The sequence below is a fragment of the Neophocaena asiaeorientalis genome, unplaced genomic scaffold (assembly GCF_003031525.2).
Source record: "Neophocaena asiaeorientalis asiaeorientalis breed wild unplaced genomic scaffold, Neophocaena_asiaeorientalis_V1.1 scaffold124, whole genome shotgun sequence".
NCBI classification, from domain to species: domain Eukaryota; kingdom Metazoa; phylum Chordata; class Mammalia; order Artiodactyla; family Phocoenidae; genus Neophocaena; species Neophocaena asiaeorientalis.
The window spans coordinates 16,901,187-16,924,202 of NW_020174135.1; the positions used below are offsets into that span (position 1 = coordinate 16,901,187).

Here is a 23,016-nt window from a genome sequence, read left to right on the forward strand (position 1 = left end):
AGTCAGTATGTGTCCCTAGGTCTGAAGTGGGTCTCTTGTAGACAGCATATATATGGGTCTTGTTTATCACACAAAAAAAAGAAAATTATAGACCAATATCACTGATGAACATAGATGCAAAAATCCTAAACAAAATACTAGCAAACAGAATCCAACAACATATTAAAAAGATCATATACCATGATCAAGTGGGAATTATCCCAGGGATGCAAGGATTCTTCAATATACACAAATCAACCAGCGTGATACACCATACTAATGAATTAAGGAATAAAAAACATATGAACATCTCAATAGATGCAGAAAAAGCTTTTGACAAAATTCAACACCCATTTATGATAAAAACTCTCCAGAAACTGGGCACAGAGGGAAACTACCTCAACATAATAAAGGCCATATATGACAAACCCACACCAAACATCATACTCAATGGTGAAAAACTGAAACCATTTCCACTAAGATCAGGAACAAGACAAGGATGTCCACTCTCACCACTCTTATTCAACATAGTTTTGGAAGTCCTAGCCATGGCAATCAGAGAAGAAAAAGAAATAAAAGGAATACACATTGGAAAAGAAGAAGTAAAACTGTCACTGTTTGCAGATGACATAATACTATACAAAGAAAATCCTAAAGATGCCACCATAAAACTATTAGAACTAATCGATGAATTTGGTAAGGTTGCAGGATATAAAATTAATGCACAGAAACATCTGAGCCCATTGGTGTAAGTAGGGTGTTTAAGTCCCCTACTATTTTTGTGTTACTGTCGATTTCCCCTTGAATGGTTGTTAGCGTTTGCCTTATGTACTAAGGTGCTCCTACATTGTATGCATAAACATAATCGCTATATCTTCTTCTTTGATTGGTCCTTTGATCATTATGTAGTGTCCTTCTTTGTCTCTTGTAATAACCTTTATTTTGAAGTCGACTTTGTCTGATATGAGAATTACTACTCCAGCTTTCTTTTGATTTTCATTTGCATGGCATATCTTCTTCCACCCTTTACTTTCAGTCAGTATGTGTCCCTAGGTCTGAAGTGGGTCTCTTGTAGACAGCATATATATGGGTCTTGTTTATCACACAAAAAAAAGAAAATTATAGACCAATATCACTGATGAACATAGATGCAAAAATCCTAAACAAAATACTAGCAAACAGAATCCAACAACATATTAAAAAGATCATATACCATGATCAAGTGGGAATTATCCCAGGGATGCAAGGATTCTTCAATATACACAAATCAACCAGCGTGATACACCATACTAATGAATTAAGGAATAAAAAACATATGAACATCTCAATAGATGCAGAAAAAGCTTTTGACAAAATTCAACACCCATTTATGATAAAAACTCTCCAGAAACTGGGCACAGAGGGAAACTACCTCAACATAATAAAGGCCATATATGACAAACCCACACCAAACATCATACTCAATGGTGAAAAACTGAAACCATTTCCACTAAGATCAGGAACAAGACAAGGATGTCCACTCTCACCACTCTTATTCAACATAGTTTTGGAAGTCCTAGCCATGGCAATCAGAGAAGAAAAAGAAATAAAAGGAATACACATTGGAAAAGAAGAAGTAAAACTGTCACTGTTTGCAGATGACATAATACTATACAAAGAAAATCCTAAAGATGCCACCATAAAACTATTAGAACTAATCGATGAATTTGGTAAGGTTGCAGGATATAAAATTAATGCACAGAAACATCTGGCATTCCTATACACTAACAATGAACGATCAGAAAGAGAAATTAAGGAAACAATCCCAATTACCATCACAACAAAAAAGAATAAAATACCTAGGAATAAACCTACCTAAGGAGGCGAAAGACTTGTACTCAGAAAACTATAAAACACTGATGAGAGAAATCAAAAATGACATAAACAGATGGAGAAATACACCATGTTTTTGGATTAGAAGAATCAATATTGTGAAAATGACTATACTACCCAAAGTAATCTACAGATTCAATACAATCCCTATCAAACTACCAATGGCATTCTTCACAGAATTAGAACAAAAAGTTTTGCTGTTTCTAGGGAAACACAAAAGACCTCGAATAGCCAAAGCAATCTTGAGAGAGAAAAACGGAGCTGGAAGAATCAGGCTCCCCAACTTCAAACTATATTACAAAGCTACAGTAATCAAGACAGTATGGCACTGGCACAAAAACAGAAATATAGATCAATGGTACAGGATAGAAAGCCCAGAGATAAACCCACACACCTATGGTCACCTATTCTATGACAAAGGAGGCAAGAACATACAATGGAGAAAAGACAGTCTCTTCAATAAGTGGTGCTGGGAAGACTGGACAGCTACATGGAAAAGAATGAAATTAGAACACTACCTAACACCATACACAAAAAAGTGGCAGGGCAGGAATAAAGACGTAGACATAGAGAATGGACTTGAGGACACGGGGTGGGAGGGGGAAGCTGGGGCGAAGTGAGAATAGCATCGACACATATACACTACCAAATGTAAAACAGATAGCTAGTGGGAAGCAGCAGCATAGCACAGGGAGATCAGCTCGGTGCTTTGCGACGACCTACAGGGGTGGGATAGGGAGGGTGAGAGGGAGGCTCAAGAGGGAGGGGATGTGGGGACATATGTATGCATATGGCTGATTCACTTTGTTGTACAACAGAAACTAATACAACACTGTGAAGCAATTATACTTCAATAAAGATTACAAAAAAAAAAAGAAAGGCAGCTAAAAATGTTCTTCTATTGATAGTATGTCTCTGTAGGAAGCATTAGTTTCCTCATAATCGTTAAATAGAAATACGTTATTTCAATAGTGAGTAGCACTACCATAGTAGCTGGTACACAGCAAATACTTAATATTTATTAAATTAATAAATGATTTGAATGGATGCTGTAGCAAGAGAAAAGACCCTACCATATTGTGAGAGAGATCCAGAGAGACAGAAATCTTGAATCGTGTGTTGTATCTGAGTAGTTGGAGGAAACTCTCCATTAGGGACAAAGCTGTAAGCAGTTAACAAGATACTGGACTTCTGTAAGCAAGTTTTCTGTTAGTGACTTTTATCTGGTAGAAAATCCCACGGTTGTAATTTGAAGAACAGAAAAGTCATCAGAAAGGGTTCTGTGGAGGGAAACGGAGGCTGTATGTGTACCCAACAGCAGTTGATTAAAGCTCTGTCGGGGGGGTTGGTATAACATACTAGGGTAATTATCAAATGCAGTATGAAAATCTAGGTATAGAAAGGAGTAACTAAAACCTCATAAACTAAAATTTTATGGTTTTATGTAATATTTCAAAGCAAATCTAGGGATGTATAGATTATGATTACAAATACTTACAAATAGTTATACATGTGAATAAGTAGTATATAAATGTAAGATCTTTGCAGGGGGTGTGGATTATGATGGGCTTTCCCCTCTAAACCTTTCCTTCATGTGGCTGCATCGCTTTCTCAATGGTAACACCCCTCCCCCCATCAAGTTCCACTCATCCTAAGGCTCCATTTCAGTCTATGTGATTCTAGATCTAATGCAAGCTATTTTTCCTGATATTAAAATTATTTGATTTTCTAAACCATGGGGACTTAAAATGTTAGTTTACAATAATCCAAACATTGTTTGCTCCTCACATAACCTGTTATTTTGTTTGGTAAACCCCGAGTTTCTCAACTCCAGTCTGCCTTCGAATTACCTAGGAGCACCCAATAAAAATGTAGACATCTGGGTCCCTGCCTCAGAGATTCTATTCTAATTCAGAAGGTCTGAGGCAGGAGGAATCTATTTTGAAATTTCCTACGTGATTCTGATGTGTCACCTGGTTTGGAAAGAACAATGCTATATGACAATGCCCAGTGAATTTATATAAAAGGAACTCCTAGAGAGATGAAAACATCCATGGAGAGCTAAACACATATACACCATCCTACAAAGGATACTAGCTTAGCATTACAATTAATAATTACTTCCTCGTGTATGAATTTTGCAGTTTTCAAAAGCCCTTTCCTATCCTCCGTAAAGCACCTCATCTTTCTGGACCCACTTTGCTTTTTTGCAAAAATAAGGATGCTGGACTAAATTATTTCTTTCAGCTTAAAAAAATGATGTGTGCCTGATATATAGTAGGCACTCAATAAATGTTTATTGACTAAATGAATGAATGAAAATCACAAAAACCATGCAAAGTGTACTGGGGTAGAATAACAGGTTTTTGAGAAACAGTCTTATACCTAGTAAACTTAGGCTCAGAGGATTTAAGTAACAAATTTAGTAATTGCGTCTAAGACTAAATTTTCTGACTCCTCATTTGGTGATCTTTTGTTCAGCATTTTTGCAGAAATTGGCCAATTAGACTTCGTTGGCTGAAAGATGGTCCACCTGCTGTATTTGGTATTCACACCACTACCGATGAATGACAAACTGCTGTAAAGGTATAATGGCATGTAAGTTGTTACCTTCTTCTTTAACCTCTGTCTACAGTAGAGGCTGTAATTCCAGAGGCCTGATATACGTGTCTACAGGTAATAAATCCCTGTGAGTTACAGCTGTATCCTTGTAGATTTACAATGATAAGTTTTAATTCATCTCTGGCAACATATTTATATAAATTATAGCAACAGAATCACAATGCCATATGCCGGGATGTTCACCCAGAGAAATTCAACAGGCTTATGGCAGCTGGCTTTCTTATGGCTACAAAGGCCCACTCTCAGTGTATATGAGGAAAAAGTATTTAAGTTGCTGTGGTGGGCAATATACAGATGTCTTCTTACGCTTGACATTTGTTTGAAAGTGAACTATGTTTTCAATGCCTTTCACTGCATTAATAAATAGTCTAGATTAAGAAATAACTTTAGGGGAGCTTCCCTGGTGGCGCAGTGGTTGAGAGTCTGCCTGCCGATGCAGGGGACATGGCTTCGTGCTCCGGTCCGGGAAGATCCCAAATGCCGCGGAGCGGCTGGGCCCGTGAGCCATGGCCGCTGAGCCTGCGCGTCCGCAGCCTGTGCTCCGCAACGGGAGAGGCCACAACAGTGAGAGGCCCGCGTACCGCAACAAAAGAAAACAAAAAAAGAAATTACTTTAGGGAACAGTAGAATTACTTAAATAGTTAAACATTCAAGGAATAAATGCAAATTATTTCTAAGCATTTACTCTGTCTTCAAGTGTGTCTGCTTCACTGCTCACTCTGAAGCCGGAGCACAAGATCAGTTAGGCTGGGAGGGGACAGGGACAGTGGGAGGTAACCATGGGCAATCCTCTCCCTCTAGTGTGATAAAGGGAAGGGGTCCTTGGTCTTGGACGGAACATGAGAAGGGAACACAGCCAGGTCTCTTGAGCCTTATCATGTACTTTACCATTCTAGCTCACTGTTTCTGTTCCAATAAAAGGGAAAGCTGATTCTTTTAAAGTCATGTTACTATTAGTCTACTTTGTTTTAACATATTTCCCGTTAGAAGTGCTGTTCTTACACCAAAAGTCTCTTTCAAATTCAGAAACTCAAAACTGGATTTTAAAGATGACTATTAGTCAACCCACTACTACCATTTACTGAGCACTGAGATTGTAATAATCATGAAGTCTTTAAGAGGGCCTAAAATTATGCCCTTTTTTTTTTTTTTTTTTTTTTTACAGGAGAGGAAAGAGGGCTAGTAACTTGTTCAAAGCCTCAAAGATAGTAGGTGGAAGGGCAGGTCCACAAGTCCAGATCTGTTCCGAAGCCTCTACCGTCAACCTACTTTCCTGTTTATCACATCTTACAACACTCCAAGGGCCGTGTTACCAAATTCCCTTGAGGAGGCAATGTTGGTTGCCTTTGTCAGGCCAACTCCCTGTGTTCCGGAAAGGTGACAGCCTTCTATCTCAGGAGTAAACTTCAATTAGTCAGTCATGATAATTCCATTCTCTTTTCCAGCAACGGGTTTTAAATGAGTATGCGATACAATTTTGGTGGACCGAGACATAAGAACAGGCTTTCTCAGATGGCCTATTTGCTTTAAAAACTTCTTTCTGCCTCCGGATGGTGTCCTCTGCATAGGTTGCTGGCTCTGTGGCAGCATCCTGTATCCTGAGGTGGTCCAGCCTAACAGACCAATGCACTGAATACAGCGAGAAAGAGAGGCAAACACTGGGGTCCTTCACGATACCATCGAGCTGCTTGCTTCAACAGCCACCTCTAGATGTTCTGTTACATGAAATAATAAATTCTTTAATGGAAAGCCTCTTTTGTGGCTTCTAGTACTTTGTAAATAAAACATCCTAAGGATTAAATCTTGCCAACAACTCCATAGTTCTTTTATTTGTAAAACTCCCCTCTCTATGCCTCAACTACATCTTTCCTTTTACATGACCATCTTCCCTATCAGTTCATACCTGGCCCATACTTTTTTTTTCTTATTTTTTCTCCAGAAAATGTTGCTTTTACTGTTTCATTATGGTATCAATTTCTATTTTAATTTAGTGTATAGATATAAAATGCCGCATTTGAAGGCTTATCGCAAGCTACTTGCCGTATGTTACGCTTCCTGCTCCTTTTCTTCACTCGGCCACCCACATCGCCATTCAAGTCCGGATCAACTGTTGCCTGGATCGTTACCAAAACCTCCAAGAGCAAGTCTTCTTCTCATCTTCTGGACTCCGGCTCTTCCCAAATGGAATATGAGATCCCGTTGCTCCCGTGCTCGAAACTCTTCGAAGGCTTTCTCTGCTACTACGCATCCAGTGTAGAGTTGATCTGCATACTCTAAAAACTTTCAAAACCAGTCACTAGCATTTAACACTTGGGAGGTTTTTAAATAAAAACCCAGATTTTCAGCTCATCTTGAAAAATCAGATCAGGCCCACAGTTCCACATGGCACCAACTGAGAGGACCTGAGACATGGCTGATCCCTTCACATGGAGCACGTGCTCTCCAGTCTGACACGGTCCCTGCCCCTCCCGATTCTGTCCCTAACACTCAAGTACAGTACCAGCTGGCATTCTACCGAAGTCTTACACTGTTGTTTTACCGAGGGTAGTGTTATAAAGAAAGACAAATATTTCTTGGATGGTGCTATCAAAATGGGTAAAGAAAAGATTAACCAAGAACGCTGACCTTTATTTTATTAATTTATGCTACCTGCCTGGTCTCTGTGGGCATTTGAGTTTGTTACTCCTGACCTACAAGACTCCACTCCATGAGGCCATCTATCCAGGCAAGGCTTGCCGTGATCTCCCCCCTCCTAACTACTAGGCTTTCTCTCTCTCCTCCTGTCAGACTTCTATACTCCTTTGCAACCTTGGTTCCCAGCATAGCAAAAACTTCACAGTCCCTGGAATGTACTCTAAGCTAAACAAGTCTCTGTGCTTCTGTTTATGCTCTTTATCCTCTCTCTGAAAAGGTTTCTTCCTCCTTGTGTGCCTATGGAACGCCTACTCAAGACTCAGCTCACAAATGGACTTATTTACAAAACAGAAATAGTCACAGACATAGAAAACAAACTTATGGTTAGCAGAGGAGATAGTGTGTGTGTGGCGGGGATAAATTAGGAGTTTGGGACTGACATATATACACTACTATATATAAAATAGGTAAACAAGGATCTACGGTAGAGCACAGGGAACTCTACTCCACATCTTGTAATAACCTATAATGGAAAAGAATCTGAAAAAGAATGTATACACACACACACACACACACACACACACACACACACACACACACACGTATAACTGAATCCTTTGCTGTGCACTTGAAACTAACACAACATTGTAAATTAACTATACTTCAATAGAAAAAAGAAAATTATTCTCCCCCCACGCCATACCCCCAAGCCTCAGCTCAAATATCACCTTCTTTGTGGATCTTTTCCTGTTCTTGTCTCCCACCTCCCCAGGATTCAGCCTTTCTTTCTTTGTGGCATGCCACACCATTCTACTGTAGCACTGAAACACCTGATTGCACTTATTTGTTTCATCTTTGTCATCCCTGCTCTGTTGTAAATACCTTGCCCACTTGAGTACTCATTCCCTTCTGCATTTCATAGTGCCATGGAAATATTTCCAGGCACCATGCATTGAAGGTACTAGGATCTCTCTAACTGACTTCTAGTTTTGCCGACTCTTGGGGTTAAGCGATACGCTGTACTCCCTCTGTGAGACATCCTGACTGACGCCCACCACGTGAGGAATGCCAGCGGTTAACAGGCCCACTTGCTACTGCTCTCACCAGGTGAGCTCTGGGACCCAGAGTCAACGAAAGCTATGCTAATTCTGCTTGTCAGTGTAAACAGGTAGTTGAATTAAACACCATATAAAATTATAAGAGGGGGGAGACTGTTTTAGAAAGACATAGACATACACACACTCATGAAATCAGGTGAGAGTGAGACAACTGTAAAAGAATGGGAAAAGCATAAACATCTAGGATTATACTCCGAGACTGCTTTCTGAGTATCTTTAATTTCTCAATCTACTTAAAGAAACCAAAGCTGGTGTGATTTAGGAAGAAAAATGTTCTAGAACTATAATCAATGGACCAATTATAGAAAGAAAAGGCCTTGGTCTCACGTTAAAAGAGATGGAAAATAAAATTATCTTTACGGAACTTAAAATGAGGTGTTTAAGATATATATCATTTTATATGATTCCACACTTGAGCAAGAGCTTTGACTACCTGAGCAACTTCTGAGGCTGACCTGTGCCAGATAAGAGGGCTTTTGTGTTACCTGTGTATCCTCCCTGACTAGACGTAAGCTCCATCACGAGCTCTATTTGAGATAGGAGCTACCAAATTTTGACAAGCTCCTTTGAATCATTATCAACATTTCTTTAGAACCTATCATGAACTACAGACTCATGTCCCTATTATATATGTTTTAGAGTACTTATGATTCATATTTATTCAATGACTACTATATGCCACACTTTAAGGCCTTTATATATCAAGAGTGGATATAAAGAATACAAGGCACCGAATCCAGAATGAATTCAATGTACTGTGATTCTCCTACCTAGCATTCTTTAATTTTCTGGACTAAATATATGTAGAATTTATCTATCTATCTATCTATCTATCTATCAATAGACACTTGTATTTTCATTTTTTTATGTGTTGACAGGAAAATGAATGGCTAGGAAGGAAATTGAATGGCATTGAGAAGTGTAGATAAAATGTGAATTTTGAGAACCAAAATTCATTTCAGTCTACTTAATGCTTTTGCAAGGATGTTGAAATGCTTGTAATAACTGTTGGGTTTGGAAACAGTTGAACTCTCTACCTCATGTATTTCCAATTATAGATATTACCAAGAATTATTTTTTTCTCTTGGTGTAAAAATCTTAAATACTGCCATTCAAAGTATAACAGGGATATAAGAAATACTCAGTAAGTGATGGGGCAGACAGACAACAGAAAAATATACCTCTACTCAGTCCATTAAAATAATTCTTTAAAAATTGTTAAACTTTCAAGATAAATGATGATCTAATTTCAAGCATTGTCCCAGCTATCTGTTTCTCTTCCTAGAGGTTCTTCTCTAAATAGCATTTTACTTTTAAAATGGGAAGCTTGTTGGGTAATTCTTCAACACAGCGTCAGGAAACCATTGTCTTCTCCAACCATTCATCTTATTATCACCCTTGATGCCATATTTCTGGTTGCTGCTCCCGAATGTCATAGGAAGCACCTGCCATAAAACCAGTTGCTGAAAAGAACAGGAAGAAAATGTCTAAAATGTCGGCCTAAGTACTGTAGTCAATTCTCCCTGCAATTTTTGCAATCATCACATAAGTACCCTTGATGTATAAGCGTTATGGACTTCTGCTCAGTGAAAACTGTGCCTGAAGCTTCAAAACTCTGCCTTAAAGAAACATCAATCTTACTGTCCCCCAGATCCCTAAGGCCCATTGCTCCTCTTAAGTAGAAGTAAAATCTTTGTTATTTTTAGAGAGAAGACATTTTTCTCCAAACTTCTATTCATATAGGTGTGTTTGCTGACACTGCTGTTGAGCCTGAATGTCAGCTTTCTTTCCATATGTAGTGGCCTTAGCATGCTTGCCAGAATTAAATGTGTCAGAGAAAATTAACCTGGTTTATTTTCATCAGAACGATTTGAATCCCACGCTGAAAACATGTTCATATCTTGCCAAGCCCACTTTTCCTAAAAATATTATTTATGGGAAATGCCAGTATTCAGTTCTTTCTTTACATTTTGCTAACACCATGTAAACTTTATTTACAAAATCTATGTTACTGAGTTAGCATTCAATAAGTCACAGAGGGAATTCCCTGGTGGTGCAGTGGTTAGGACTCTGCTCGTCCACTGCAGGGGGCACGGGTTCCATCCCTGGTGGGGGAACTAAGATCCCACAAGCTGCGTGGCCTCCCCCCCCCCAAAAAAAAAATCACAGAGGAGAGGTGTCTCTACTTACCTATCGGAAAGACTGTTTTTCACCTAAGATTTGTACATTTCTCAGGGTAACGCCAATCTGAAGATTGCTGTAACGTGAATCACTCACATATAACGGGGAAAACACCTCTCAGGTTCAGGTTTTGATAAGCGTGCTTCCACTACATTTCTTCTTCTTCTGGGCTTTGCAGGTGTTGTGCCTTCTGCCTGGAATCATGGCCCCGCCCTTCCCCTTTCCTGCTTAACTCCCATAGTGAATGGCTCAGTTCTGACGTCCTCTCCTTTAGAAAGCCCTTTCAGACCATCCTCCCTAGACTCCTAAACAAACCCGTGCGCATGTTCCTCCTGTGTTCTCCCATCGCACTCTAGACAGCCCTGCTGGAAAGGACAATCACAGTATTTCAACTCTGGGTTTATGTCTGTCTTCCAGATCAGAGTATAAATTCCTTGAGGGATTTTATAAGAAATAGTTCATATTTATTTATTTTTACCCCTTGCACATAATACGGTATCTGATACAGAGAAGAGTTATCATAAAATTATTTTTATTTTCCTTTTTTATAAATAAAATAAGTGATAACTCATGAATAAACAGTCCACGGTCCAAGATGAAAAATACAGAAGGCAAAACAGACCAACTGTGGAGTTTCATCTTTTTTTTTATGAGAACAATTGCAGTTCAAGAGTCATTCTGTTATTCATAGGAATATTAGGGAAAGTATGAAAAAATGAATGCGCATGGACCGTGGGAAAGTAGTTTCAAAGCATTCTGATAATCAAATGCACAAACCTTTGGGCCTAGCACTGTGAATCCAGGAATTTACCCTAAGAAAATCAGATAGGCATAGAAAGTTATATAAATAAGGCTATTCAATGTAGCACTGTTTATGATGGTGAGAAACTGGGGGTAGGGGACTTAAATGTTAATTGATAGAGGATTGGCTAATGAATTCTACATCTGTGTACTAGAACATTATGTAGTCATTTGAACAGATTAAAATAGCCCTTCAAACTTAATATGTCCAGAACCTAAGTCCTGACCTTCATCCCACACCTCGCCTGCTTTTCTCTCAGTCGTTAATGGCACCATAATCCATTTAGGTGCTCAAGACTCAAATCTATGAGTCACCCTTGAACTCTTCCTTTCTCTCACCACTGCCTTTCCCTGAACTTTCCACACCCTGCACCCTACATTTGAACCATCATCAAGACGTGTTGGCTCTACTTACAAAACATATCCTTTATGTGTCACATTTCTCCACCACTACTCTAACAACCCTAGTCCCAGCTCAGCAGCTATTAATCTTTTAAAGTAAAAACAGATCAAACCAGTTCCTGGTTTTAGGACCTATCCTACAGAGAGAAAAGCAGCAGTCTATAAAGATGCTCACTGCAGCTTTGTATGTACGAACACAGAGCTGGACTTAATGTGAATAGTTCATCAACAGAATAATAGTTTGATAAAGTATTTTACATTCTGTAAAGAACATGTTAGATCAATGGTGTTTGACCTGGAAGTTTAGCTATGATGTACTATTAAGATTTTTTTTTAGGCTGCAGACTACTATGTCTCTTGTGATTGCAAAGTTGTGAAGTAAAGAACAAAAGCCTTTCAAAAGCAAAGCAAGCAAAAAATAATTGTTAAAAACGTCATATATTTCCAATCATGATGCTATGAAACTAGAAATCAACTATGAAACAAACTGCCAAAAAAAAATCATGTAACATCATATAATTTCCTCACTTGAAATTCTCTAGTGGTAACCCATCACACTGAAATAAAATCTGAGATCCCCACCCTAGCCTTCATGATCAGATCCTGCCTTCTTATCACACCCCATCTCAAATCTATCTTCCACTTGCTCACAAACTGAATGCCCTTTGCGGTTGTCTGTTTTCTGTTCCCCGAACTTTCCAATGTTATTCCCACCTTAGTCATTGTACTGACTGCCCCTTGACCTTATAACGCTCTTCTTCTAGATGGTCACATAGTCTCGGGTTAAATGAAACCCCCTCAATGCGCTCACCCCTGAATGCCTGAAGTAGGTACCCGTCATCCCTTTGTATTATCATCTCACTCCATGATATTTTCTTGTCTTTTCTCACTGAGTAGAAGCTCCTTGAGGGCAGGATCCACACCTGCTTTGTTTGCAACTAATAGTAGGCACTACTTGCTATCATTGAATGAGCTATATGGACTCACAGGGAGAAATGATACATTGTTAGGTAAAAATAAAACGGGTTGCAGAAAACTATTATATTATTGGGGAGGAGGGAGGGAATAATATTATTTGTATATCACAGAAATAAGACTCAAAGTATTTACAATATATAGCTAAACAAGAGTTAACTCTAAGGGACAGGTTTCAGTGGACTTTAACTCTCCACTTTAAATATTTTATTATTGCTTGAGGTTATTTTTTTTTTTTTGAGGTTATTTTTTAATAAGCATGAATTACATTTATAATCTGAAGAAGCAATTAATAAATCTCATTCATTTTCCAGAGAAAAAGAGAGGTTGACTTGCTCCTTCACCAGCCGTTATGTATCTTCCTCTTCCCTTGCTCTCATGTAAATGCTAATCATTCAAGCATTATATCTGGACTTCTCATGGAAATTACAGAAATTACTCAATTTCAACTGGCCAGGTATCATAGGTCATTACTGCCAACGAAAACAAAATAATTCCTGTAAGAAAATAATTGTTACAGGAAGCTTCAAAGCTTCATGCTGAGAAAGAGAGAAAGAAAGAAAGAAAGAAAGGAAGGAAGGAAGGAGGGAAGGAAGGAAGGAAGGAAGAAAGAATTGGGAATTGGCCACAGCTTGCCAGATCCAGAGATGAAGCAGAATGAAAAAATTTTCAACCAACTCCAAATAAAGTAACAACAATCCTTAAGATCCTAACTACCGTTTTCCTTTGAGTTATAAAGGCAACCATCTAAGTAGCACAAAAAGGCTTGTAATTTATCCAAAGAGGTAAATTTATAAATAAACTAGACTGAATTTCAACAGAGATAAGTAATGAAAGGATAAAGAATAAATGATATGCAAATAAGAGAGAATGAGAACATTCACAGCTATGCCTGTTGAAAGCAAGAGAAACTACAAAGAAAATTATGCTGCCTAACAAGTGAGAAACTGAAAATTTCACTGACCTAATCTTTCTTATCTTAAAAAGGATGCTGAAGAAAACAGATGTGGAAAATTACACAGTAATAAAATCCTTGAAGAAAACCCAGTGGGGGTTATTTAATATATGACTTTAAATATATACAAACAGATGGGCCAAAAATTGGAATATACTGGCAATTGAGAATACCATATTTAAAAATCAGCTTCACTCAGAAAGATTCTAATATAGCAGTAACATGAAAAGTAATATTTGTAATGATTTCAAAAAATTACTAAAAAATATATCAGTAGAACAATAGATTAATGCTATAGAAAAAATCAGGATAGACAAAAGAATAATTATTAAACTTGGATGGTTGAGGACAGAACAGTAAGTATAATCTTAACTTGGCTAATTACTTGGTTTGATATTCTACTCATTCTACTTTTAAGATTTATCAAATTGTTCTGGAATAAAAAGCGGCAAAAAAAAAAAAAATTCCTAAAATAGAAATTGTAATGGATCTGGCTTGTACGAAGTCATGTATACCTGAGGAGGAGGAAACAGTTCAGGGCTGACTGATTTTGTCTTATTTAACCAATGACTAAATAATAATTATGATGGCTAACATTTTTAAGCACTTATTATTGGCTGATGTTTGCTTTATATATAAATATATAACCTTTACAACATGATGCTAAGATGGTTATTGTGTCCATTTTATAGATGAAAAAACTAAAGCACGGAGAATTTAAGTACAATGCTCTCAGCCTCAAAGCTAGTAAGGGCTGAGCAAGGATTTGAACCCAAGGCAGTGTGGCTCCAGGATCTGCTCTAAGACTGACTTCCCTAATAAATAAAAGGAAATCAATAACTTGCTAATAGAATTTAATATTAAATTTGGTATATTACAAATACCAGCAAAGAAACTGCATTTATCTGAGTCAGAAATATGGATACAAGAATTTGAGACGGCCACATAACTTACAAGGGGTATAAGGAATTCAGAGGATGGTCAGAAATAAATTTCAATAGAACCATGAATAAAAAAGGAGCCAATATTCACTATTTTAATGTGACTTATTCTCAGCATTTTTGTTTACCAGGAGTGCTTCACCTATGAGTACACAGTAACTTTATATATTCAGTGAGATCAGACATTTCAATATAATCTAAAACCCAAGGTAATGGGAAAGGGGCATTTATTGAAATCTTCACTGTGTTTGCAACAAATCACCCAACAGCCCAGGCTGTTGACCTGATTTGTCTCACCTGCTCAGAGGAAATGGGGTCAATTATAATGTATGAATTCTTAGCCAAAGTCAGGAAAAAGAACAGATAAGTGAAGAAATCTGTACTCTGGGCAGTGGAGTGGTAAGAATTAACATTAGGGTACCCCAAGAAATTAAGAAATCTAGCTAAGGACATAATAAAAGGAAAATCAAGTCAGGTGGTGGTGCTATGGAAGTGAAGGTAGAATTTGAGAGAGAGGGAAACCAGTTCTACTAAACTACACTAAGAGGGCAAGGGGCCCGTTGCTCGTGGTATGGCGAGACAACCCTAGTGTGTTGGAGTGTATGATTTCAGTCGCTCTGTCAAGGTGGAAACTAGAAGGTGTGGGACAGAGGGGGTGTCACAGACCAGAGAAGTACAAAGGTAGGTACAGTAAGGGTTAGGAAATGCATTTTTTAAAGGCGCCAGAAAGGTGGATTTACCATGAAGCTAAGCTAATGAAATATATATATATATATATATATATATATATATATATATATATATATATATATATATATATATAGTTTGTTTTTGTTTCATTTTATGCAGGCCTCTGATTTTTTTTTTTTCTTAAATATTGGGTTGGCCAAGAAGTTTGTTTGGGTTTTGCTATAACATCTTATGAAAAACCTGAATAAACTTTTTGGCCAACCCAATAGAAGTCTCCGAAACTATACATGCTGTAGACCCCATGCCCTGGAGCCTTAATGAATGAAATGGAGTCTCCTCACAATGTAATAAGTCTAGTTCTCAAAGTGACTTTGCAGTTGAGGACGAATGGGAACACGGGAAGAGGAGGCTGACAGGAAAGCAACGAGGCTGTGGTCCTCATATTCCATAATCGCTTAAAGGTAATTGTGGTTTTTCTGATTTTCTCACTAGTTTAGTTAGATGCTCGGCAGATGCCTGTATATAACAACATGACTGGACCAGTCGGTGAGGTCTTGTTGGTTGAAGAATGAAGGTAAGCCGTGCCGGACAATGATGGGATAAATTAAGGTTTAAAGACCAGTGAAAATGGATCTGAACAGAGCTTAGGGTTGCTTTCAATACCATGGAATTAGCAAAGGAGCAGGGCAGAGGACATTCAGGAGATAAGGGTAAAGTAAGTGGACGAAATAACCTGTAGCCTCCTTCTTTCCACGTGGAGTAAGGAATCTGTAAGGCCAGAGGAGCTCAGCCTGCAGGCTCATTGCTTTTTACAGCATTAGGCTGCGTGATGGGGCACATGTTAGCATTCCAGAATCCACCTCCTGCTCTATCTATAACGGACTATAGTGAGACCTCAGTTACTACCATTCTATAACAATCAATCTTCACTTCTGTTTTCTCCTTCATTATCTGACCCACAGCAGGCCTGGTCATGGTCCACTACTGAAATATAGGTGTATTTTCATGACTCACAAGAAAGAGGTTCTCTATGCTATTTCTGAAAAGACATTCTATTATCCTTTATACAGAAACAACAAGTTTGATGAGGGGTTACTGACATACTAAAATGTAACTATATCCAAATTACAAATATATTTTTGATAGAACTGAGGCATACTTTGTTTTCATTTACCATGTCATATTATATTTCTTACTATATTTTTTACTCCAAAGACTCAGGGTATTTTGTTTGATCAACATGAATGAATTTTATTGTGAAACTACTATGTAGCAGGCACTGGAAAGTGTGGGGCTTCAAAATTGAGTTCTTTATGGAATTTACTTAAATTTTTCAATAATAAAATTCTTTTACTAATTTAAGATTTAGATAAGACTTTGGCCACACTTTCTTCCTCTCATATATCACTGCCTTTTTGGTCACGTTATGTCAAAGTAAGAAAATAAGTGCCCAGATTTACCAAAGTGGATTAGATACCACCAAGTAACACAACCCAAACTTCCTAAGAAAAACTAGCTAATACGAACCGAAGAGAATCTTGCACAGAGCCAGCAGTTATTATTACAAAGAACGCATCCAAAAAGGATTGGAAAATCAGAGACAGATAATAACAAGTCTGCCAAACCAAAGGCAAATATTGTTAGAGGGAAGATTTGCATTGCTGATTTAACCAAACACACACTTGTAGCTCTAAGGATTCATGGAACCTAATTAACTGCTTATCAAGAAGGCTGCTTTCCCAATACAATTTAAAGCACTTCATCAGGAGCTACTTTTTTTTTTTTTTTTTTTAAATTAAGCAGAATTCAAGTCAGGTATATTCCTAAATTGCTAGCAGTTGCCAAGTAAAAACACAGTTAGGAGCACAGCAGGATTTTAACTACTGAACTGCCTCAAAGTTTCTGATTTCCATCATCAGTGGAGGTTCAGCCCAACACCACAGGTAAGAGCTACCTTTAGAGAGGAAATCTACACATGGCCTACGGCAGTGCTGCCAGACTTTTCCACCAAAGCTCTCCTAACTAAGGGGTGGGAAGTCCTAGCCCTGACCATCTACAAACATTCTGAGGTCTCAAGGTTTATCTTTAAAATCTCCACAATTCATGTAATTTCATTGCGATGTAATGTATTTCCAAGTTTATTTTAATATAACCAACACTTACTGAATACTACTTGCTAAGAATTCTACATAAATTACCTTACTTCCCACAATAATAGGCCCTATTTCTATCACTATTTTGTAGTGAGGAAACTTCACCACAGAAAAATAAAGCAATATATATATATATTTTTGCGCTGCACGGGCCTCTCACTGTTGTGGCCTCTCCCGTTGCGGAGCACAGGCTCCGGACGTGCAGGCTCAGCAGCCATGGCTCACGGGCCCAGCCACTCCGCGGCATGTGGGATCTTCCCGGACTGGGGCACGAACCCCCGTTCCCTGCATCGGCAGGTGGACTCTCAACCACTGCGCCACCAGGGAAGCCCTAAGCAATGTTCTTAAGCTTATGAAATGGAGATGGGATTTAAGCCACACAAGTTTCTATTTGTTCTTCTCCAGTATATTACACTACACTGTTTTAAATCACTTTTCAGTTAAATGAGTTAACTCTTCCTCCTGTAGTTGCTTAAGTCAGAGGTCAGCAAACCTTTTCTGTAAAGGGCCACGTAATACATTTGATAGGCTTTGTGGACCATATATGGTCTTTGCTGGCTACTACAACTCAGTTCTTCCACTGTAGTGTCACAGCAGCCATACACGATCCTTAAATGAACGACGTGGCTGTATTCCAGTAAAATTATATTTACTGAAACGGGTGGCAGGCAGGTTTGGGCGATAGCTTGTAAACTCTTAATGTAAGTAAAATTCCTGTTCCAGACTGAATGCATATTTATCTTGTGGTTTTGTATAATTGCCTCTACTAGTTTGAGAACAGGTCATAAGAAAACATTAAAAAAAAAAAAAGAAGACGCCAATGCCAAAAGGTAAGGGAAAGAGATTTGACTTTTCTATCTATCCTTTACCAACTAATTGAATGATGATGACAGGGAACCTATATGTTCCTCCCCCTATTCCCTCAGCCATGGGTCCTCTGCTTCCACTGGGCCCAGGGACATTTCCTCAGCCTCTGGCATCCTGGACAGGCCACAGCGGGTCTTCCCATCACTTGTGACTCTCATCATGTAGGTGGTTGCCCCTTATCTTTCCACCTAATTGCAATCTACCCCTGGAGTCCAGTGAATTTACTAATTATCCCTTCTACATCTTTTATGTCATATCTCTCTGTCTTTGCTCATGTTAGGAAAATTGTCCCTCTCTCTCTGTTCACTGATTCCAATAACTAATTCAAAAAATACTTTACTACATTCCTAGTTCAAAATTCTTAGTCCTTTGATTCACCTCTAAAATATCATTTTTTGAACATGCCAACTATACTTGTGTATTCTGTTTCAACTGTCGACTCACGTATTTCAAACACTACAACACTAATACCATAAAAGAATTAAGAGAATCCCTTAAGAGCTCATTGTCACTGGATAAAACTGGTCACTGGCAAAAGTAGTTAAGATTGATTTTAGAGATTTACCTTTGTTTTTATGCTCTGAATGATGAGAGTAAAGGGTAACCTTCTCTTTCACACAGAACTGGAAGGTAAAGGTTATTCCATCGTTCGACACTAATGACAGTTTGGGGTATCAAAATAAAGAAGCTGAGGTAGAAAAATGTCATGGGGAGACTGAAATGTCTAAGCGTAATAAAATAATGTACAGAAAATAAAATGAAATAGGAATGACATTACAAATTCCTGTTAAGAAAGAATGTCATCGATTGGTAAGTGTTTCTTAAATAATTTCGTGAAAAAGAATAAGATATTCAAATTATTCATGTTTCTTTCATGTTACCAAGATCTTCACTGAGACCACGCAGGAGGAAAAAACTGTCAGGATATGTATGCTCAGGGCAGTCTGTTGCTTTCTCTTTAGTTTTTCATTGCTGTTCTTTCACTCCTCTTTGGGTTTTGTCACCGTGCTCACGCTGTCTCACTCTTCTCTCTGTTGGTGGCAATAGTGTCCTCTCTATGATTTCCTCACTTCTTTTTTAAAGAAAGTTGAAAAGGTCCCCTTATTCAATTTTTTTTTGCCTTTACCTTGTTGCTGTTTGTGCCTTATTTCTCTCAAGTTGGCTAATAATAATATACAGTTGACCCTTGAACGACACTAGCTTGAACTGCGAGGGTCCTCTCATACTCAGATTTCAATAGTAAATACTATAGCTCTACACCATCCAGGGTTGGTTGAATCCCCGGACGCAGAACCAGGGATATGGAGGAACCAGGGATAAGGAGGGTCAACTATAAGTTACATGTGGGTCTGCACCTCTAACCCCAGCGGTGTTCAGGGTCAACTGCATTCCAATTTTTAAAAATTGATTTACCAAAAGAGATTCTGAAAATGCTGTTTGAAGAATCTGTCTCTCTTAGGAGAGAATGTTATAGACAATATGTAACTTCATTTTTAAGCAAGTATTCAGAGTGGTTTCATTGCTCAAAGTGAGAGTTCAGAGTAAAGAAATACAGTCACCAATGAGGAGTTAAAGTCTTTTAAAGAAAATAAATCACACAAAGGATATTCAATAGTTACATCAGTGTGGCAAATGATGCATATTCCACGCACTTCCAGGAAATGCACAATGCACACTCATGCATTAGAGCCTCTGAGAAGGCCTGCGCAAAGAAACGTGTTATATTCGAACAGTACCCCCAAACTTGTCTGACCCTTGAAACTTTTACCCCCAATACCTGTTACCATCCCTTAGAACTATTTCACGGAAAGCTGCCAGAGAAACTTTTGGAGAACTACTTAATAGCTTATTAAATTTAAGAGGCAATTTAAAATTTAGCTACATCCTGATGTATTTCTTCATATTCCTTCTGGAAATTCCTAATACAGTTGAATATATCCATCTAATACTACGGTTGAATACAATTCCTAATTCCTGACTGAATATATCAGCATTGATAGATGCTACAGTGAAAAATAAGAAGTTATTGGACAGTAATGAAAGCAAGCTTGGAACTATTTATCAATGACCACAATAAATTCACAATGATCAGGGTGGAGCCTAGCCCTGCTTTTGCCATTAACTAACAGTGTGACTCTGGAATAGAGATTTAAAGTCTGGGAGCTTTGATTCACTTACATGTAAAGTGGGGCTAGACCTGCTCCATCTACACAACCGGTACATTCGGAGAACAAAGGACTCAAGATCAAGACCGAGAAGAATTTCTCATAAACAATGAAGTTTTATAAAAGCAGAGAAAGTTATAAAAGTATAAAAAAGGAATATATCTCAAATAGAGACTCAGTTTCCTTACATATCCACACTAAATGCCATTATGATTTCTGCCTTTCTTGAACTCTGAGTAGAATACTGTCTTATAATCGCTAAAGATCTCATTTTACATAGTCAGAAAACTAATTTTTGTTTAGCCACTAATCATAATAATGTATCACCAATTTTTTTTCAGAAAACGAGGCAAAAATAAGAAATTCAGAAAACTTTGTTTAAAAGAAGAAAAGATTTATTGCAAAGTGGTTTGTGAGTAGTGCGTACCACCTTACTCAAGGCTCTATTATGAACCCATCTGTGGCAACTCTTCATTCCCAGTGAGTAAAGACAGTAGGGGTCTATATTCTCTCAGTCCTTCATTAAACTATTGATCCCTTTAGCATTATCCATAATGTTCCAGCAGCTCAGCACGTCAACTGGTGAAGTGCTGGTCTCTCACTCCTTTCAATAACTTGCGCCCTTTATGGAGAAGAAGTCATAATGATTTATTTACCTGACACTTTCCAGTCCGGATGTCGTACAGGGCCACTGAACCATGGCGAGCTCCAACTGCTATTCTGTGATTCCGCTCATAATAGCTGACCATGTAGAACCTGGATTGAACATTTGAACAACAAAAAAACAAAAAACAGGTGAGATGACCTGCACATCAAAGTGGATAGCAACACACTTCAAAGATTAAAGCCAGCTCTGATATATATTTTTAAATAACTATATGTATATCTGTAATTAATATATTGAGATTTTCCAAAAATGTTTCATTGTAATAATTCTTAAAAATCAACTGAAAGAAAAAGGATGCAGAATACCGCTTAGGCCTGTTAATGATTATTTTCAATAGAAAACAACTTCTTAACTACAAACACCATTGAATTTTGAAACAAGAGATAAGGGTCACATACAAAAAAGATTAAACATGAAAACTCAGTTTTGCTACAGTGACTATTCTGCAAATATTTCTATTTGAACAGAAATAGAAAAGATGAAAAGTCTTATATATTCCATCTAATTATGTTCTCATGGTTTATTACAGTATTAAGGAATACAAAATACTTTCCAGCAGGACAGTCATAAAAAAGCTGCATAAGTATGAAGCTTAAACGTTCATATCAATAATTTAGAATGAAATCAGAAAGTTATCCACCAAAAAGTTATCTGGCAAATTCTCTAGAATTTCCACATTTAGCAGTTTATCTAAATGATAACTGTGACTATTGGTAGTATAAATAAGCATATTTGGTGATTTGGCATTGCATGAAAATAGGATTTAGGGAGGAGGCCTTGAAGGTCGTAAAAGGTTGATTTATTTTTATTTGTTTACTTTTCTAGATTAATTTTCATGATGATCAAGTATTCGAATTCCTGATCTATGCTTTGTTATGATTTAATGGCCATATGGCAAGAGCCTGGGAAGGTAAGAATAAAAATTATTAGAAGTGTAAATAAGGTATGATTTTATGTCCCCAAAGAGTTTTGAATATGCCTTCCCATTATCTAGTCCTATTGTCTCAGTGAGCATTACCCAGATAAATAAGTGGCCTACCCTCAATATTTCTGAGGCTATTACATCAATTCTACTACACATTCCTTGCCATTTTTCTCTTTGATTCCCCGCTACTAATCTAAATTTTCTGCTATTATTTTTTTAAAAGACAGGATGGGGAGGCAAAACAAATGACAGAAAAGAAATATCATTTCTCTAATGCTTTCTTGAGGTTGATGTAGAGTAAAAAAACTAGTAGGGCATAGGACTCCATTTCTGAAATTCTGGTAAGAGAGGCAGAGAGAGAGAGGGAGAGAAGATATTTGTGAGCATTTTGAAACCAGGGACAGTCTGACACAGCCATTTTGGCATTAACAGACATTATGACATTCATCCATATTTTATAAATCTGGAAAACAAGCTATTAAGTGTTTAAACTTTTTGTTTGATACTTATTACCAAGGAATGGATTCAATAATACTTCTGTCCTATCCCTAAGCCTCACTCAATGAGGCAACTTTTTTCCTCTTCAGTGGAAGATGAATGCTTCATTTCTAGTTACATGGAAGCTACTACTTTAGGATGTCCTGCTGGTTTTTGCTGTGCTCAGGTATGGGATGTTCTGTTTGCATACAGGTTTGAGGGAAGGAAGAGGAGTGGAGGCTCCTGACACATATGAAGCTTCCCCACTATTAAGTGGTTAGTAAAAAGTTTCTTAAAAGCTTTTCTTGTCTAAAGCATCCTATTACTGCCCTCGGTAGAAAAGGCAGGAATCAGCAATCAGCATTCAAAATGTAATGTTTCCATAGTCAAAAATAAGAGGTTTAGAAGAGTTTAAAAATGTTTACTATTACGTTATTCAATGACAGTGGTCTAAGTATTGGGCATCAGTATATATCTATATGTATGCCTATGTCTACATCTACATCTAAACACACATAAGCCCACACAATTTAAATCCTATTAGAGTAACATGGAATATAATAGCTAACAAATGTTTTAACAAATATCTATT

The 23,016-nt window shown here is 37.7% G+C and overlaps 1 long non-coding RNA gene across 1 annotated transcript in view; it reads right to left on the bottom strand.

The window, feature by feature from the left end:
- The window catches only part of LOC112406201 (uncharacterized), a 73,014-nt gene extending 51,919 nt beyond the window's left edge, over positions 1–21,095 (bottom strand). The window contains exon 1 of the long non-coding RNA XR_003004505.1: positions 21,012–21,095. This is a non-coding gene — a long non-coding RNA (uncharacterized LOC112406201). The remainder of the gene's footprint in view (positions 1–21,011) is intronic.
- Positions 21,096–23,016: the final 1,921 nt, after the last annotated feature.